Genomic DNA, 3,041 nt, shown 5'->3' with positions numbered 1-3,041 from the left:
TCTGTAGAAGGAAAAAGCCGTATTTTTCAAAATTAAAAATGCCGATGCATTTACGGCTTGCTGACCAAAGCTGATTTCTAATTAGTACCCCTTTAGCGGCATAGTGCTTTACACCGCTAATAATGTTAATATCCAAGGTAGGAATATATAGTGCATTCTTGAGCTCTATAATACCCCATTTGGTGGGATTAACGCCCTGTAGCACAGTAAATCGTGCTGTGCCCCAACCAGTAGGGGAAATAGGGCTACCACCAGTAGTAATTACCGGCTTATCATCCTTCTCAAAATAGTGAAAAGTGGTGAAATACTTCTTATCATTTACAATATGATAAGTAGAGCCTATATCGTAAAGGAGGGCATCCTTAGGGGTCCTACCGCCTGATTTAGCACTATAGCTTATATCAGTGGATATAGTGGTAGAAGAAGAGGAATAGGATATATTAGTATCCTGGGTATTATAATTGCCTATAATAAAGGACTCAATATTTTGCTGTTTGCTGCTATTATTATAGTCCTGTTCCTTCTTCTTTTGCTGCTTCTTTTTCCTATTATTAGTAGAATTATTCTTGCTATTATTAGTAGAAGCGGCATTAATAGTAGTAGGGCTAGTAGCCTCTACAGGGTCCTTGCTAGTCGTAATAGCAGAAGGTTGGATAGTAGGGCTAGTAGCCTCTACAGGGTCCTTGCTAGTCGTAATAGCAGAAGGTTGGATAGTAGGGCTAATAGCCTCTACAGGGTCTTTACTGTTCATATTAGTAGGACCGGAGATAGTAGGGCTAGTAGCCTCTACTAGTTCCTTGCTAATTGTAATAGTAGGAACGTTACTATTTTGCCTACTAACTAAGCCTTGTATAAGGGTAGTTAGGGTATTCATCTGGGACTTTATATAGTCCATATCTAGCTGTAGTCGTGCAGTAAGATGAGCTTTAGAGTTGGAATCCAAAGTGGCCTTATAAGTGGAAGGCCTAGACTGTGCCATTATAGTGGTTAAAAGTCGTTAAAAATGGTGCCAATAGCTGTAGGAACAGATGAATAACCAGCTAAATAGCTGGCAAAATAGTCGAGTAACTAGCTGGACAGCTAGTAAATATAGTGGCTAGTAGCCTACTATAAAAGGTAACCGCAGAATATAGCGGTAGGTCTCAGTATAAAAGCACAGATGCCGTAGGCGTTGTGCAAGTCCAGAATATAGCGTTAGTACTTAAGGTGCTTATGTGGTGCCGTAATATAAAGGTGCCGTAAGTGCTGTAGGTGCCGTAGGTGCCGTAGGTGCTATAGGTGCCGTAATATAAAAGGTGCCGTAAGTGCCGTACCAAAAGTGCTATAAGTGGAAGAGTATAACAGGTGCCATATAGTGCAGTAGGTGTCGTGCACTAGGTGCAAAGGTGTTATACAGTGGTATAGTGTGGTAGATATCACACTATAAAATCCGTAGGTGCCGTAGGTTACTCCGAAAATAACGTAAGGTTACGCTAAAAGTGCCGTAAGGTTACGCCGTAAGTTGCCGTAGGGGTACGCCGTTGATTGCCGCAGGGTAATGCCGTAGGTAACAAAGGGTAAGCCAAAGGTGATAAGGGTAAGCCAAGGATACCAAAGGATAGCTATATTAGTAGTACTAATAAGCAAGAGAGACCAAGGGGTGAACACAAAAGAGGTAGGGTAAAAACAAAGAAGTAAAACCCGGGCTCATAACCTATTGCAATTCTCAAGGTCACTATAAAAGCAAAGCCTTACTAGCTAGCTAGATGGCACAAGACTGTCTGCGACCTGTGAACTAATCTTAGTATAATACTAGATTTTTCACTAAGTCCTAAGACTATACAAGTGCTATAAAGCAGGGCAAGTGTAAAGGCAAGGCAAATATAAGATAACCAGAAAACGCAGGGAAGGTAAGAAGTTAAGAGGCATATAGTGCATTAACAGACTCGATTGTGCTGCCCTTCAACTATCTAGAAAGAAGGGGGAAAGCTATCCTATATATACACGAAGGAGGGGTGGGCCCAGGCATTCAGGGTAGCCAGTAAGATAGCTCCCCGTAATGCTCACTATGCCACGTATATGATACGTCAGCAGCCCCACTATATCCGGCCTTTCTAACCACTCTAACCACCGCACTAGTAATTAGCCACCACGCTAGTGACTACCCACCACACTAGTAGACTAGCCACCACACTAGTAGGCCGCCACCACACTAGTAGGCCCACCACGCTAATTTAGCAATGCCACACCTTTTTAACAAGGCCTACCTTACTTGATATACAGTAAATAATCCACTGAAAATCCTTAAGGTAAAAGGCAAAGGCCTAAGGTAAGAAAGACTACCGTAAGTCTAAGAGGCGGTATAAGGGCCAAAAAGTCAGTAAGCCAGTAGGGTATTAGGCCAGCAGCCTAGTAGGCTACTATAGGATTTTAACACCTACCTTACTTGATATACAGTAAATAATCCACTGAAAATCCTTAAGGTAAAAGGCAAAGGCCTAAGGTAATACTACCATAAGTCCAAGAGGCGGTATAAGGACTAGAAGGTCAGTAAGCCAGTAGGGCATTAGGCCAGCAGCCTAGTAGGCTACTATAGGATTTTAACACCCCCTCTGATTAGCTACTGTAGTAGCAAGCTAATCGTATAAAGGATAGGGAAAGAAAATGCAGTAAAAAATGCTAAGGAAAAACATAAGAAAAACCTTAGTAAAAGTAAGTTAGTATAAGTTAGCAGGCCCTAAGACCTAGTAACTCGCGGAACCTAGTAAATTTAGGGCCTGGCAGTGGCTTCGTAAGACCGTCAGCAGGCATACTATTAGTAGGTAAATAGGTAATTTTAACCAAGCCCAGCTGGGCTTGCTCCCTAATATACCGGAATTTTAATAGCGTATGCTTAGTGCAAGCGTGCTGATTAGGGTCGTTAGAATTCGAAATGGAGCCCTGGTTATCGCAATATAGCGGTATAGGGCGTAAAATATCAATTTCCAGCTCTTTACAAAGGTTAGAAAGCCACTGTACCTCACGGATAGTCTCAAGTAATGCATCAGATTCAGCTTCTAAAG

This window comes from Ustilaginoidea virens, chromosome 5, assembly GCF_000687475.1.
Source record: "Ustilaginoidea virens chromosome 5, complete sequence".
Classification (NCBI taxonomy): Eukaryota; Fungi; Ascomycota; class Sordariomycetes; order Hypocreales; family Clavicipitaceae; genus Ustilaginoidea; species Ustilaginoidea virens.
The sequence above is the reverse complement of the archived record's forward strand: the minus strand, read 5'-3'. Positions refer to the sequence as shown.